Source organism: Protopterus annectens, chromosome 9.part0, assembly GCF_019279795.1.
Source record: "Protopterus annectens isolate FY-2018-M chromosome 9.part0, PAN1.0, whole genome shotgun sequence".
Lineage (NCBI taxonomy): Eukaryota > Metazoa > Chordata > Ceratodontiformes > Protopteridae > Protopterus > Protopterus annectens.
In genome coordinates, this window is record NC_056743.1 from 865,997,864 (window position 1) to 866,015,316 (window position 17,453).

Here is a 17,453-nt window from a genome sequence, read left to right on the forward strand (position 1 = left end):
TAACAGAACCATTGTCGAAGGCTATATTCCTTCTGTCTGGAAAATTTCACGTCATTCCCCTGCATAAAGGTGGAAATTCAACAGAACTCTCAAACTACCGACCCATAGCCCTACTCTCCCCCCTGGCTAAAATCATGGAAAATTGCATCCAAAACAACTTCTTAATCACCTGTTAAATAACAACCTACTTGCTGACTGTCAACATGGCTTCAGACCTTTCCACAGCACCACTTCAGCCCTCCTTTCCTTTACTGATTGTATCAAAAAAATCAAAATAATAATATCCTTACCTCTGCTCTCTTTATTGACCTATCCTAAGTCTTTGATATGGTCAATCACCAGATACTATTAAATCTATTTAAAACATTCTCACTAGACTCAAGAGCTACAATGTGGTTCCACTCTTATCTTCATAACAGACAACAGGCAGTGCTCTGGCACAATAACTTATCCAACCACCTTCCCATCACCCTCGGAGTACCACAAGGTTCAATACTTGGCCCCCTTCTGTTTTCTATTTTTATTAATGACCTTCATACCAGTATTTCCTCTGCAACCTGTATACAATATGCCGATGATTCTACTTTGATTTGTTCTGCTTCTTCCCCTTCCAAACTGCACTCTATCACCCAACAGACTTTCCAAACCGTTGAAACATAGTTCCTAAAACAATGCTTAATCTTAAACCCCAAGAAAACCAAACTGTTACTGTTCTCCCACACCCGAAAATGCTCTCCTCTCAACTTCTCTGTCTTGTCTAGTAATGGCACTATCATATCACCTGACCCCAATACCAAGCTCCTTGGAGTAGAGATAGACAATAACCTATGCTTTGACTATCACATTAATAACACCATAAAATTAGTTAACAGAAAGCTAGGCTCCCTGTATAGAATTAAAACATTCCTCACTCCACTTACCAGAACTTCCATTGCCCATACTCATCTGATTTCTTCCCTCCTTTATGCCTCCCCTATTTACACATACCTGTCCAAATCTAACCTCTGCAAACTGGCTGTTGCCTATAACAGTATTGACAGATTTGCCTCTGGTTCTACTTTTAGAACCTACCACTGCAGAGATCGCCTCTGAGTAGGCAATATGCGACGGAGTAGAGCTGGAGATTTTTGAGACAGTCTGCATATGGCATCTGTTTGAGGCCAGTAATCCTCTTAGTTAGATATTTCTGTGGCCTTTCCAACTGTTGTAGGTGTCTTGTGAGATACATGCCAAATGTGGCATTGTACTTTATAATGGGTCTGATGAGAGATAAGTAAAGAGGAACAATGACCTCCTTTTTTCTAGTGGAGAACCCTTTTGTGATGAGGTGTGCCACATAGAAGGATTTCCTGACTACTGTGGCAATGTGGTTATCAAAGGAGAGACTACTGTCCACCTGCGTCCCGAGGTCTCTTATCACACTTTCAGTGTTTAGTGAGCTACCGCCTATGTGGTAGTTCATGGGTACCGAGTTTTTCCCAAAGGGGATGACAATGCACTTTTTGGCATTGAGCTTGACGCCATGAGTTTGACACCAAGCATCTGTCTCTGTGAGGCCCTTTTGTAGAATGTCTACACCATTAGGTGATTCAATTATGGCTCCCAGTTTGCAGTCATCTGCAAACTTTGCTAGCCAAAGACCTTCTGTGTTGGCTTGCACTTCAGAGAAGTAGATGCCGAACAGGAGATGACCCAGGACCAAACCCTGTGGTACTCCACTCGTCACTGGCCTGAAGTCGGACTTGGAGTCGGCTACTTTTACTGTGTGGGTTCTGTCAGTGAACCAGTTGGCCACCCATCTTGTGACATAGGGATTTATGCCCAGTTTAGTGAGTTTGTCTATAATTCCAGATTGGAGGATGGTATCAAAAGCCTTGGCGAGGTCAAGATAGGCTGTGTGCACTACCTTGCCCTCATCTACGGCTCTAGTGACTTCTTCAAAGAAGTCAATCAGGATTAGTAGACATGATCTACCTTTTACAAACCCAAACTGAGTGGGGTCCAGGGTTTGGAGGTTACCTATGTCTTTGTTTATAAGCTCCAAGATGGTATGTTCCATAGCCTTGCAGACCAGGTTCGTCAGGCTAATGGGGGCTGTAGTTTCCAGGTTCCATGGTGGCACCCCCTTTGTGGAGTGGGATAACTGTCACTGTGCGCCATTCAGTAGGCACATAGCCTGAGGTGAGGCTATGATGGACATGGTACTTAGGTGGGGTGCCAGTTCATTCTGTAGTTCATGCAGTATGCAGCCTGTGATGTTGTCTGATCCCATGGATGCTGTGTTCTTGGCTTTGGAAAGTGTGGTCTTTACTTATTCATCTGTGATTATAGGGGCTTTGCATTCTTCCGGTATTAAGATGGGCCATTTGGAGGGCGTGAGGGGTGTAAAGTTAGCACTGAACCTATCTGCCAGGATGTTGGCAATATCGGTTGGTTCTGTATATTTAGTGCCATTGTGCTGTAGCTCAGAGCAGATCTGAGTGTTGCCATTGAGATTCTTGACATAGCTGTAGAATGCTTTGTGGTTGTCTTTGGAATCAGTGGCAATTTTATTTTCAAAACTGGCTTTGGAGGATTTTATGAGGGATCTCAGCTTCTTGCTGAGGCTGACCAGGGAGTTCCTCCAATCTTGGGATTTTACTTTTTTGCCGAATTGGTTTTTGTTATACTTTTCATGGCAAGAGCTTTCCTTCTTCAGTTAAGACTCATTCTACTAGAGCTATGGCTTCTTCAGGTACTTTTTTCAAGGGCTTAGATACTTAGTCTATTCCTGAGGTACTACCTGGACTTCTGTACATACCTTTACCAAGCACTACAGATTAGACGGTATTTCTTGAGCTAGGACTGGTTTTGCTAGTGCCATTCTTCATGTTTTTTTAAGAGGGCTCTTCTGCACCTTCCTCTTCCCAGGTTTTCAGCTGAGCTTTATACTCTCCCATCTGTTAAGAATACTGCAGCAGGGAATGTAAGGACATAGTACAATTGTGTAAAATCTCACCATAATTATAGATGTCCTTGCCTTCACTGCTGCAGTATTCGCTTCCTCCATCCATCCCCCTAATATTTTGCCTTCCTGGATGTACAGGTTACCTATTAGGTTTCTTGGACTGTGTTCCTACTGGGGCATTCATTTCTGTATTTGGTAGGCCTGAACTTCACCGTTAGGCCCTGCATTACACAAGAAACATTTAGGTGACATTCAGAGTTCCTTTTATAAGCAACAAGTAGTCTTTGGTAGACTGGCCGGATGTTCAGGCTTCCACAGCAGGGAATCCCATCTGTTAAGAGTATGAAAGAAACAAAATAGTCAATCAGCAAATAAAGGCCAAAACTGTAAGCCAAAACGTAGAATAGGACAACAAGAGTGGCCACCATGACTTTTAGCATATACTTTTTAATAGAAACATAAAATAAAATAAGATGAGCACTTTTGCATTTTTACAAAATGCTTCTTCAGATGAATTAAGCAATGCAACATTGTAACATTTAAGAAACTCTTGACCAATCACAATGAATTCTAAAAATATCAGTGACTCAAAACACTCCCTTTTAGTGCTGTTTTTAAAAGACACACAGCCATTCAGTCCAGGATGTTTGTCTGCTTGTAACCTTAAAATCCAATCCAATTCGGCCCTTTCAGTATAATTGACTATATCACCCCCTCTGCTACTCATACAAATACACTGTAACACCTTAAAGGAAAAAGCATGCCCTTTATTATCATTTATATGTTTGGTTAATGCATTCCTTTCATTATTGGATCTAATATCATATAAATGTCTTAAAATTCTATCTTTTAACTTCTTATTTGTTTCACCTACATAAAAACAGTCACAGAACATGCAGGTAGCCAAATAAACTGTATGTTCTGTTTGACAGCATAATGTTTGGCCTTAAAAGTAAAGTTGTATCGAGGGTGTTTGAATATTTGATATTTTAAGATTCCTGGGCATGCCTGACATGAACAACATGCAAAGGCACCCATTCTTCTAGATGTACCGCTAGCACCATCTCTCAAATTATTATTATCAAAATGACGGCTGTCTTTTCAGACTACAACAATTCTTGAAAAGTAAGTAAGGTGTATTACCAACTATCTCCGCTGTTTTATCATCCACTGTTAAAAATCTCCAACTTCTACATGTAATACTGCATTTAGAACTTACATCATCTGTATAGTTAATAGCAAACCTAACCTTCGAGTTAATGCATGCACTTCCTGAGTCATGTATCTCAGTTCTATTACTAGATGAAAAATATGGTTTACCTAGTATATTTCTCTTAATAAAAGCATCATCTCTGATTTTATCCAACATTTTTTGAGTATAGCCTCTCTGTAAGAACTATTGAATCATCTGACACATGGTTTTCTCAAAATCATCTTCATGAGTGCGTAATCTAGAGGCTCTCATGAATTGTCCTTTTATTACATTCTTATAAATATGTCTCGGGCGCATGCTCTTAAAAGCAACAAGCAGTCTTTGGTAGACTGGCCGGATGTTCAGGCTTCCACAGCAGGGAATCCCATCTGTTAGGAATACTGCAGCAGTGAAGGCAAGGACACCTACTCTTATGGTAAGATTTTACACAACTGTACTTTTTAACAATCTCAGCATTGTTGCCTCACAGCAAGAGGTTCTTCCATTCGATTCTCGGCTTGGGTTGGGAGTGCCTTCTGTGTGGAGTCTGCATGTCCTCCCCACGGTCGAGTGGGCATTCGAAAGACATGCGTTGAATGGATGTGCCTTCATTGAAGGTTGGGCATCGGGCTGGCAACTCGACACCATAAAAAAACCCAACTGCCAATCATTAGCGGACCGGAGTTCCGCTATGGTGACCCCTAACTGGGAAAAGCCGAAAGACAAACAACTTTTTAACAATCTTTCACCTGGTGTACTCCAGCCTCAGTAGATATCACTCCTCCCTCTTTCCACCAGTATATAAAGGGCAGCACTCACATGTTGCTATTCCCACATTCCTCCTTCCCTCTTAAGTTTGTCTCACTGATTACTAAATAACTTCTAAATGAAACTTGACAGCACTATTTTGGAATTTAGAAAGATCACAGAAGCATGGGAATGGTAAGAAACAGGAACCAAATTCCCTCTCAGATTGTAAAGGCATCTTAGCTTTTCCCATTCAGATAAGGGGATAAGGAGTGAACTTTGCTCATCTTGATGTGATACAACAAGTGTATTACCATTGCATCACAAATATCAAAATACATTTTAGAAGATGATCTATTTCCTACTTATTCAACTTTTTTGTCAATTTGATTTTGTCAGACATTTTGTGAATAGCTCCACACTAACTCAGCAAACTATGTAGTAAAGCTCTACATAGTGATACCATGATATCACAGTTCTGAGCGTTTCTCATAACCTTCCAGTGTGTTCTATCCCACACATGGATGGATATACAAATCACCCTAGATAACAGACTGACCTGGACTTTTGTTTAAACTTCCACCTGTTATGAGGTGCCTTGCTCCTGCTCAGTGAGCAGCTCAAACTGTAGCTCTTCTGGACGTGCCATGCTGGTTACTGCACTAGGAGTGGGAACACCTTCAACTGCACCATCCCAAGAAGGGTGAATAAGCCAAATCTAGTCACTTCCCCCATCCTCTTTCTAGTGCTCTGCTCCATGTTCCAATACTCGGACAAATACCATCAGCATCTCAGAAAGACACCATACCCCTGTGCCACTGATTCCACATATGTATGTGGCTTGCTTGATGACTGTGGAACTCTATCATAAGCAGGTCTTGTCTGGGATATGCATATTACTGAGCCAATCCAGTCTCTCCTTTTTAGGCCAGGTCTAGTATTTTAGGGGCTTTTCCCACAATTATATGTCTCATATTAGACATTTTTTTATTTATGTACCACTGTCAAGTGTTTTTCCCTTATAACAATAGGTCCATACTTAGGCCATAAAACCTTACAGTACTGTTCTGATTTCTTTTAAATCCAAAAGGGTTATGAGGGTCATCTGTCTTATTCACTGAGCTGATGCATATCGATACCTTTTGTAGGACACAGCCATACTGCTAATTGAATCAGTTTTGAAGTGTGAAATTGCTATAGGCGTGGCAGGAATTACAGTAAGCTAGTAATCATTTTATGGTGTCTGGTGTAATTAAAATGTTGCACATGGATGGAATGCTTGGATCTGAGACACCAATGTAGCTAGTCCTCATGCAGCCTGGATAGAAACACACTGGAAATTGTCCATGCCTGTCTGTGCCTTTTACTCCAAGATTTGCAGAACTTGGTCATCTAAGGCTATATGAATGGTTGCATTACTGATGCTCAAGGCAAAAGAGGCTGAGACACATCTTCCTGTTCGCTTGATTCAAATCAGAGTGAGGAAGCATATTATTGTGTATATACTATGAATCTCTTTAACATGAAAGTCAGTAGGCAGACTGCATGTGCACACAGATGGAGAAAACAAACACAATCAAAAATATAAACAAAAAAACAGAAATAGTCAGACATAGTGGCAGCTATGGGGTAATAAACAGTTGACAAAGGAATAGTCAAGGAAGACAGGCAGTAGGGTAAAGTCTAACCCCCTCCTCTTTCTTCTCACCCATGGTAAACACTCCTCCCTTATTTTCGGGCAGTACACTTCTCTTTATCTTGCAAATCTCACTCATACCTCTCTCTTCCTCTCATCTGTAATTGCTCCTTCTAAGTATAGACACTTGCTGTATACTTGATTATTATAAGACTATCTCATACTGAATATTATCTTGATTGTACAGTTTAAGAGGTTTCTTCTTTGACCCTATATAATGTATCATTTTTTCATGCTACTTTAGTTGTTGTACAGTTTAAAGTGCTATTATCTCAGTTTTATTTAATGTAAAATGTATAGTGTTATTGAAATTGTACTTATTAATCTATGTTATATGAGGAGCTTTTCTCCCAGGGCCTCCTCTGAAAAATGAATTGTGTCCAGTCGTACTTTCCCGGTAACCAAATGTAAAATAAATAAATCAAATAAAAATAAAGCTTGAATTACTTAAAGCAGTAATAAAAGATGTGAATGATGAAAGCTCTATAGTGGGACTGGATTTAGTTATTCATTTTGTAGACAGTAAAGTGAGAAGAACTTGGCTTGTTTTGATAATGTTCTTAACAATTTTTGCATGCATGCCGGACAAGCAATAGTTAAGTTAAATTTATTTAGAAAGGGGACAATAGGAGATATATAAAAAAATGGATGCCAACACCTAACCTGAGTACATATTTTAAGATTTTGAAGAAAATCTTTGACAGGACAACATGGAATATATCACATTTGATTCTTGGAAACAAGGTTTATGGCTTCAGTATAGGAAATTTCTGATAGTGTTGTGTATACAAAGTTGCAGTCCAAGTTAGTGGGATGTTATATAACCAATGCATATAGCAATGTCCGTCATAATGCATTATGAAAGAGTAATATAAATTTAGAGATAGATTTTGAATATGTATGCATCAGTAGTATGGTAAGGATGTACTAGTTCCTTTAACAAATGTTTGGAAAGAAAATGGTGTTAAAGTGCAGAATGAAAAGCTGCAAAGATGTGCATTATGTCTCTAATTGTTTTAAGCAATGATAAATGTTGTGATTAGTAACATCAAACCATTGGTGAACCCTTGGAAATAAGAAATAGTGGGGAATAGAAATTAGAGCTACAATTCACCTGTATTCAAGTTATTGTGACCATATAAATGTAGTTATTTAGAACATTAGATTTGTCAGTTCTACTGGAGTAATTTGTAAGCTAAGTTACAGCTGGTGAATTAGAACTAAATTATGAAAAATGGTGAAATTGTGGGAAATCATAGCACATTCATTTTAATAGGTCAGAAATTTTTGAAATCAAGATACTGAGCATTACGTCTGGTAACAGAGGGTTTATAGATAATGAATGGGAAGCAGACTTAGATTTATAAATAGATACTAAGTGTGCAGTGCATAAGACCTTTGAAGAGCCTAGCACAATTTCCTAGTTGCCTCAGAGCAATCTTTGATTACGTGACTTACTGAGAGTCACCCAGCAGGCAAATGGATTCTGAGGGAATCAAACTGAGGACTACAGGAAGCTGCTTGTTAATGTTCATATCCTTAATACTCTGTTGTAAGTGCCAGACTTAGACTGTTAGAATGAATGAAGCAACCCTGGTTTAGAAAATATTTTCCATGTCTTTTGAGGAAAAAAGTTATTTAATAAAATACTTTTAATGGGAATGGTGTCTATTTGTGAATGATTATGAGTTACCAATCAGGTTAGAATCAGTCTTATTAGGTGCTGTGTAAACTGTTATATAGGTGTTGAGGCTAAACTCCATCAGATTATGTATTCTTTATGCAAAAATCCTAAATGCAATTTAGGGTTATTAAATCAAATTATATATTTTGTTTCACATCATTCAGGCATAATTTCTTTCAGATCTTGAATGGTGGCGTGATGACAACAAAGTGACTAGATTATTCATATGAAGTACAGGGACATTGATAAAGTTATGAGGTCAAGTAAAAGAGGCAAAAACTTGGTTGTAGTCTATTTTATAAAGCGTTTAAGAAATGTAAGTTCTGGGATTTTTATATAAATCAAGTGGTTAATAAAAAGAGGCTCAGGTATACCAGTATTCTGCCCCAATTTTACAATTATTAGCTGTACATAAACAAATAATGTTTCAGGAAATGATAAGTAGCAGTAGCTGCTGTGAAATGGGAGATGAGATATAAAGTACAAGATTCATTCATAGATTCATAGACTGTTACTAGGCTAATGGCCCAGGGAGTATTTCTAAGCCTAGCCATGTTTTCCCAAAGAATAATGATGTCCTCTATCCAAATAGGACATTGAGGGCCAGGCATTTTTAAGCTACTTTTTCCCATAAGGGACATGGGTGCCAGGCCCAGTGTAAATGTTCTATTCCTCATCCACTGGTCTAGGATGCACTTAAACTGGATAATAGATTAACTCAGCTTTACATGAATGTAAGTCCTGCTCCATAGGCTAACCAGTCTCTGGGACACATAGCTGTCTCTCCAGCATGCTCAGTTTAAGTCACAGACAAAATTCCAGTCCCTAGACCTTGTATTTCTGGTACTGTTTGACTTAAGAATATGTAGGAGATTTGCAAATGTGGATCTGCAGATGCCTTGTAAGCCAGTCATAAATCACCCCTCAACTATCTATAGGAGAGTGAGTAGAGAGGAAGAGCTTTTAGAAGCTCTGCATAAGGCAGGTTTTCATCATGTACATTTTTTTAAGAAACCTGTGAGGTCACTCTAGTTTTTCATGCCTGGTCAGGTACATACCAAAGGAAGCATTGTACTCTATGATTGGTCTGATAAGGGTGGAGTACAGTGTGATAATGGCCTCTTTGGATCTGGATGCCATGCCCTTACTTATAAATTGTGCAACATAAAAGGATTTCTTCACCACTGTGACCACATGTTGGTCAAAGGTAAGGTTACTGTCTACATGCATACCCAGATCCCTGACCACTGGGTCAACTCTTATGAGTGTATTATCAACATGGTAATTAGCCAGGATGGTTGACTTCCAAAGGGTACAATTATGCATTCCTTAGCATTGAGTTTAAGACCATGGCTTTGGGACCATTTGTTAGTCAGAGATAGACCTTCTTGAAGAACGCTATTGTCTGCAGGAGAGTTGATGATAGCCCCCAGCTTGCAATCATCTGTAAACTTAGTCAGCCATAAACCTTCAGCATTTGCTTCCATTTCAGAGAAATGTATGCCAAAAAGCAGCAGGCCCGGTACCAGGCCCTGGAGGCTCTGCTAGTGGCTAACCTGTTTGTAGAGGCAGCCTCACCTATTTTGACCTCCTGGGTCCTATCAGTGAGCCAGTTGGCTATCCACTGGGTGAGAAAAGGGTTTATACTGAAATTAGTAAGCTTGTCTATAATGCCTGAGTCAGTTATTGTATCAAAAGCTTTGGCCAAGTCAAGGTAAGCTGTGTGCACAGTCTTATCTTCATCCAGTGCTGTTGGTGACCCTCTCAAAACAGTCCACCAGATTTAATAGGCATGGCTTTCCTTTAACAAAGCCGAACTGTGGTGGGTCCATCATCTGCAGGTTACCTATGTCCTCATTTATCATATCCATGATTATTCTTTCCATGGTCTTACATATGAGACTGGTAAGAATTATGGGCCTGTAGTTACCTGGGTCAGTGGTTGGACCTCCTTTGTGCAGGGGAATGATTTTAGCCATCTTCCATTTTTTGGACACAAAACTTGACTGAAGGCTCCAGTTGGAAAGTGATTCAAGGGACCAGAGAAGTCATGTTTCATGCTATTTATTTAACATCCTGGGATGGTATCAAGCCCATTGATGCATTGTTTTTGGCCATGGAAAGTGCATTAATGACCTGTTTCCTAGTAATGGTTAGGGAGATTATGGTATGCGGTATTTCCTTTGGATTATCAGGGGGATAGTGGGGGGGAGAAATCTGAGCTGAACCTGTCAGTGAAAAGGATGGCAAAGGTTCAGTGTGGGTGATTCCATTACAACACATTCTGCTCATTGTTGCGTGTTTCCCCTGAGGTTACAGACATAGCTGTTTAAAGATATGTAGTTGTCCTTTGCCTGAGAAATTATTTTTTCTTCAAATTTAGCTTTTGAAGTATTAATTAATCCTCTTAGCTGCCTGTTTAGATTGGTCAGGGGCTTTTAGTATATACGGCTTTGTTCCTCCTACCTATGGCCGAGATTTTTTTTCTTTTGCTGTATAACTGATTAATATTTTGATTCCACCAGGGTGGTTTGCCTTTTAAATTTGTATTATTCTTAATATGAGCGGACACAGCTCGCTCTATACAGATATCAATATGGCTGTAGAGAGATTTTCTAAATAGCTTAACAAATGCTATGATGTTTACTGGGTTTGGGTGTGTTTGGAATTTAGCCAAGGTATTGCTTAATAGAGAGAGGTTAGCCTTGGAATATTTCCTAAAGGTTTTTGGTTTTGCTGGATCCCCAGATTTAATTTTTATTTCAGGTAATACTGCCTTATGGTCAGATTTGATGAGCGAAGGTGTTACATTGGGTAAGGAACATCAGCCCCCCATGTTCGTGAATACAAGGTCAAGGATGTTTGTACCCATGGTAGGACAATAGACCAGCTGTTTCAGGATGCTGATATTAACAAAGTTTAGGAATCACTGGGCATCATACCTCTCAACCTCTAAGCACAAAGCCAAAAATAATGGGGGGACCAAGAACCCAAAATAGGGACAAATTTTAAATATTGCTCTTATAAACTTAGAAAGATGCAAGAATAAAAGGTCTTGTGTTACTATGCATTTTCTGAAGGATATAAAGTCTGAAACTCAAATGGCTATCATTATTTAGTGAATTCAGTCCTTATTGATTTGCCTCAAAAATCCAGAAAACCACAAATTTTATGTGGAACAGACCAAAAATATGAGGTAAAAATCTGGACAGTTGAGAGGTGCACTTGGAATTAATTTATTAAGATGGCCTAAAAGTTGTTAGTTTTGTAGCAATATTTTCCTGTTAATTAATGACAATAATAAAAGACATTGCAATCAATATGGAGAAAGAGGGTATACTAAAACATCTGTAAGATTATAACCCCAGGTCTATGGCACAGAGGAATAAAGCCCTGATTGTGACCCAGTCAACCTGAGATTGATTATCAGCTTGGGAAGCTGGAAGAGCTGGGAAGGGGAGAGAAGAGATGTGTGACTTATTCCAGCATGCTCACCTGGGTTGATATGATGCTCCAAGAATAGGCCCTGGGGTAGCAGGATGTGGGTGGGTCTGTCCAAGCTAGTATGGTACCATTGCAAAGGTGTGACAAGGACCAGGAGCCCCTCCATATCAGGGTCAGCACACATTACCACCAGAGATGGGGTTAAACTGCAACCGTAAAATGCTCTGATGGCTGCCATGATGACAATGCCATGGTCAGCTCTCTCCTCATGGGGAATGAATGAGCTAGAAGCAGCTCTCCCCCCATAAATGGACCAATAAACTTTAGGGAGCTGATAATCAGCAGACACTGGGGTGTCAAAAGAAGTACAAATAAAAAAGAATTGTATAATGATACGTAACAAAACAGGCATTTCTGATTGAACCGTGACCAGGAAGAAATAAACAGAAATAAAAATATAGATTAAAATAATGAAAGTAAGTTAAGTGGTGTAAATAATGGAAGTGTTAATTAAAATTAAAGTGATGTTACTAAATATAACACACAAAATGAGAATGAGTGTGTATTAGGCAAGATGTCTGTGTAACAAAATGTAACATAAAATAAAAATGTTAAAGCTCAGGGCAGGTATGAATAATTTGCATCAGGGAAAATAAAAGAGGAGAGTTACAAATATGTAAGTGAGGAAGAGGAACGAGAATCCACTGAGACTGGAATCAAAAAAGGAAATAAAAGTAGAACAAAACAAGAGCATTGTAAAGAAAATGGGTACCTTTGTTAACGGTCAGTGTAAGCCGTATTAAAACTAAACCAAGGAAATGGGTGGTATTTGGTGACAAAATGTAAAATCGGATGTGATTTGCTTTTCAGATACTATTTTTTTTCTTTTTTGCAAATACAAAAATCACATGTTTCAGAGGTTATGAGGAAGGATATTGTGTGGACGTTAGGGTATGAAGAATGTTCACAAATAGAAACATTAGTTAAGAAAAAAGATGAAAAAAATGAACATGGCTGTTAATAACAGCTCTATAAGAATAATTATAATAAATGCACATAAGACAAAAGAGCAGAATTGTTTGAAAAAACAAAGTAAAACACTGTATGATTTTAAATATGAACTCAGTGAAAGCAGGTGATTTCAAATGCAAATTAGGAAAGAATGGAAAGAAGTTCACACAATATATTAAAAGTGTGTAAGGAATTGATTAATCGTGGACAGTTAATGTTAGGAGAAGATATGAAATACATAAGAGGAAAGTTAGAGACAAAATCCGATTATCTATTATATTCTGAAACTGAGAATTGGACAAAAGAAGAAAGCAGGTTTCACAGATTATATGGCAATAAAGGATTACATTTATGAAAACTATAGAAGAAATAGACATAAAATATAATAAAAGAGTGTGGAAAGAAAACAAAAAAAGTGAAAAAATGAAACAACTGTGGCAATACTATGTGGATAGAAGACACTATCAGGAAAAAATGTCAAAGTTTTAAAGAAAAAACAAAGAGTATACAAAAGTTGTAAATGGCATTATAAGAGAAATAAAGGAAGATATGATGCATTGATTAAAGAACACAAGCAGAAAGTTGCAAAAATTTCATGGAATGTTGACAAAAAGAAAGACAGGTGTATGCAAAAAGAAAGAAAATAGTCAAGAATTTGTTTCTAAAACAAGAGTATTTCCTAAAGGGGTGAAGAAGAAGAAATGGCATGCTTATAACCCAAAACAGGAGAGGTCTGATGATGTCATAATAGACGAAGTGGAAAGGAAGAAATTAAGTTTAAGCAAAAATAGCTAATGGACACAGCAGCTAAATATAATAAAAATATATCTAAAAAGGAAGGTAGAGTGCATATAAAATAGGAAATAAAGACTAAGTAATGAGGATAACTAAGTATCCTTTTTTTTTGCTTATTTTGTTCGAGTTATTTATAGCACTTTGTGTACTGTATATTTTTCTAGCTAGTTTCACTGTGTGTAAGGTATTAACTAAAAAATGTCCACTTTTATTAAGCATCTGTTGGGTTGTTTGATTCTGATAACTTGTATGCAGTTAAACACTTTCTCTAGAGGCTCCTTTAGCTGTTTAAAACTTTCATTTAAAGGCTCACTGCTGCTTTTCTGCTGTGAGAAACATTTCTGCAGTTTGTTTGTAAGTAGTGTGGGTATTTATAGCATTGTCCATATTCAAGTTTGTGTTTGGGCCTAGTGTTTGTGGAGGCTGTGTGTCTGAGCACATATTCAGGGATATCTTGGTTTAGCCAAAGCCATCAGGCATTTCAGTGAGAGAGAATTGTTTAAGGTCATTGGCTGACTGAGGTCACCTGGACTACAGCTTAGACTAAGCACCTCATTGGTTCTTTTGAGCTTTTTTTTTCTTAAAAGTTGTCTCAGGTTTCAACTTTCTGTTACCTAAGAAGTTAAGTTGTGAGTGTTTCTGCCATTTCACACTGAGCTGATCGAAGGAAGGACACTGAGCAAACTCGGATCTATAATATATAACATTAAGTATCCTGTTTTTTTGCTTATTTTGTTTGAGTTATTTATAGCACTTTGTGTACTGTATATTTTTCTAGCTAGTTTCACTGTGTGTGAGGTATTAACTGGAAATTGTCCACTTTTATTAAGCATCTGTTGGGTTGTTTGATTCTGATAACTTGTTTGCAGTTAAACGCTTTCTCTAGAGGCTCCTTTAGCTGTTTAAAACTTTCATTTAAAGGCTCACTGCTGCTTTTCTGCTGTGAGAAACATTTCTGCAGTTTGTTTCCTATCCTCCCTCCCTATTGGTATGTTGTTCTTATAGTTGATGGCTTTGCAGTTGCCAGCCCCTACTGTAAATTTGATCTGGGACCGTCCTCCTAGTCTAGTGGCATTACATCATTCTACCTAATACAGGGAGAACATTTGAGAAGGCCAATCAGCTTAGTTTCTGCTACTCCTTTCTCTCTTTCCACTAAACAAAAAAAAAATTCTAAGCTTGTTTCCTGCCTTTCCTGTGGGTAGTCTAGTCTGGATATAGACTTGTGTGTCCAGGACTATTTGTAGGCTTCTAAGCTGTCAAGCCTTTCTGTGTTGGAGGGAAGCCTTCTAGCTTAATTTTGTTTCTTAGAACTAGCCATTTTTGTTTCAGCACTCAAGTCTGTTTCTTTGAGCTCAGCACTTGTTGAGAACTTATTGTAAGCACTAAATAAGCTACAAATTACTACAGCACTCAACTTTCCTCACTGTCTAGAGGAAAACAGTTTCTAGTACTTAACAAATAAGCATTTATCCAGGCATGTCTAAGGGTCAGCTCCCGGTGTTTTCTCCTGTCTACCTGATGAATCTGGGGCATCTTGGTGCAATGCAGTAATTGCCCCATGTACACAGACAACCATCTCCTCCTACCACATAACACTACACCCTGTGAGAGATGCACTTATATAGCCAAACTGGAAGCAAAGCTCTCTTCACCTAAGACTGGACTAGACAGTCAAGAGGAGAAGGTAAACACTTGCACCACACCATACTCAGCACATAGTCTGTCAAAACCTACACCACCAAAACACACACATAGAAACACAAAATACACACCTACATTCGCGGAGGCTCTCAGTAAAAACCTGCCCAAGCAACAGGGACCTCCAAAGCAGAAACACAAGCAACCTCCACCCCCCCAACACAACCCAAATGACACATAGCCCACAAACTCAGTGTGCCACTCAACCACAGCCCATAAGGCATAATAACGTACCCAACACTCTAGTCATAGGTGACTCTATAGTCAGGCACACTGATGTTCCACTCACCAGGCTAAACAAGGAGAAAGTTACTGTCAGCTGCCTGTCGGGTGCCAGGATCCACCACATAATGTATGCAATCAGGTCACTCCACAACAAGTACAAATATGACTCTATCATTGTCCATGTTGGTGTGAATGAACTGAGACGTACCTCCTTGGACTACATGAAAAGGGACATGGAAGATCTGTCCGATCTTGTAGCCCAGGCAGGTATGACCCTAGCCCTGAGTAGCATCCTGCCATCACCCAGAATGATATCACAGTACAAGGACAAAATATTTGACTTCAACAAATTGGCTGAGCTTCTGGTGTCATTCTAAGGGGATCCAGTATCTGTCTGCCTGGGATGACATGATCGACAGACCACGATGCTTTGTCAGGGATGGCCTGCAGCTGTCGCCCTTGGGATTCCAGATACTGGCTAAGGCTCTAGCCACCCCTATAGCGCCTTTTTTAGGCAAGGTTCAAATGACAAATTCACCACCCTAACAGGTACAGGCAAGAAGAATCTGAGGGTATTGCTACTCAATGCTAGAAGTCTAAACCTCAAAATGCACTCACTCGAGGCTCTCCTTAAAATGGAGAACATCGACATCTGTGCGGTGACAGAGACCTGGTTCAAGACTCCAGAGAGTACCCCTGCATTACCAGGCTATAATTCATACCACACCTTTCGGCCACCTAACCTGGACCGAAACACTAAAGGTGGAGGCGTGTCCATATTCATTAAGGATATCCACACCTCCAGGCTAGTTGCTCAGCATAATGCATCCGAGATTATCCAAGTACAACTAACTCTGGGCAAGACCGCAATCCAAATTGTAGCTTGCTACAGATCCCCCACCATGCCCCAGGATTCCCACGCCTCATTTCTTGATACACTGGAAAATATTAGGGTACAATCTAACACCCTAATAATGGATGATTTCAACCACCCTACCATTAACTGGGAAAACTACTCAGGTACCAACTCTTGTGCTCAATGTTTTCTGGAATTCATAAATTCCAATGCCATGGATCAACTTATCCACACCCCCACCAGGGGCAGCAATATCCTAGACCTGGTTATTACCAACATGGGCAAACGGTGCTCCACACCAGAGGTCAATTCTTTGTTGGTCAGATCCGACCACAAGCTAATCACCTTAGACATCCACATCCCTCCCCCATCCCCCATTAGGGAAACCGCAGTAAAACATTTCTCCAAAGCCAACTTCACGCTTCTTAAGACAGAAGTGGCAAACTTCATGACACCCATGCTGACGGACAATAGAGGTATGACTGCTGAATCCTACACAAATGCACTTTATAAGCACTTACACAAGTGCATGGATCGTGTAATCCCTAACAGAACCAAGATGCTATCCTCCAAAAAAAGGAAGCCAATCTGGTGGTCCCCTGCCATAAACTCCCTGGTCAGCCTCAGTAAGAAGCTGAGATCCCTCATAAAATTCTCCAAAGCTAGTTATGAAAACAAAATCGCCACTGACTCTAAAGACAACCACAAAGCACTCTATAGGTATGTCAAGAATCTCAATGGCAACACTCAGATCTACTCTGAGCTACAGCACAATGGCACTAAATATACAGAACCAACTGATATTGCCAACATCCTGGCAGATAGGTTCAGTGCTAACTTTACCCACCTGTAATCCCCTAAAGGGCCCATCTCTATACCAGAAGAATGCAATGTTCCTGTAATCACGGCTGCACAGGTAAAAAACACACTATCCAAAGCCAAGAACACAGCATCCATGGGACCTGACAAACATCCCAGGCTGTGTTCTACATGAACTACAGAATGAACTGGCACCGCACCTAAGTACCATGTTCAATCATAGCCTCACCTCAGGCTATGTGCCCACTGAATGGTGCACAGCGACAGTTATCCCACTCCACAAAGGGGGAGCCACCACAGACCCCGGAAACTACCGCTCCATTAGCCTAACGAGCC